A 428-nucleotide genomic window follows, 5' to 3' on the forward strand; every position below is an offset into this window, starting at 1 on the left:
TCAGAGTTCGAACTCGGCTCTAGGCGGTCGTGCCCTGCCCCGCCCTGCACCGCGGTTTCGGCAAAGGGCACCGCAGGACCCGGTCCTCCAGTCTCACCGGAGTCCTGGAAGCCGCCCGCGCGCGCCCCAGGCACGGGCGCGAACGCGCAGGCGCGCGGGACCCGTCAGCCGCCGCTTCCGGGTCACGTGGCCCAGTTTCCGGTCCGCACCACCCGGCTTCGTGAAAAGGCAGCCAATCGGCTTCCTTGGGCTGCGCGGTCGCCAACCTGCTCTGCCTCCGGTGGTGTTGGCGACCGCCTGGCAGCTTCCCGCGCGCCGCCCAGCCCGCCCCTCCGCTCGCCGCAACCCCGGCTCCTCCCTCGGCCGGCCTCCGGGGCGGGGTCTGCCGGCTCGCCCTCCCCTCGCCGCCTAAGCCAGCCCTTCGCCGA

The sequence above is a fragment of the Tamandua tetradactyla genome, chromosome X, assembly GCF_023851605.1.
Source record: "Tamandua tetradactyla isolate mTamTet1 chromosome X, mTamTet1.pri, whole genome shotgun sequence".
NCBI classification, from domain to species: Eukaryota; Metazoa; Chordata; class Mammalia; order Pilosa; family Myrmecophagidae; genus Tamandua; species Tamandua tetradactyla.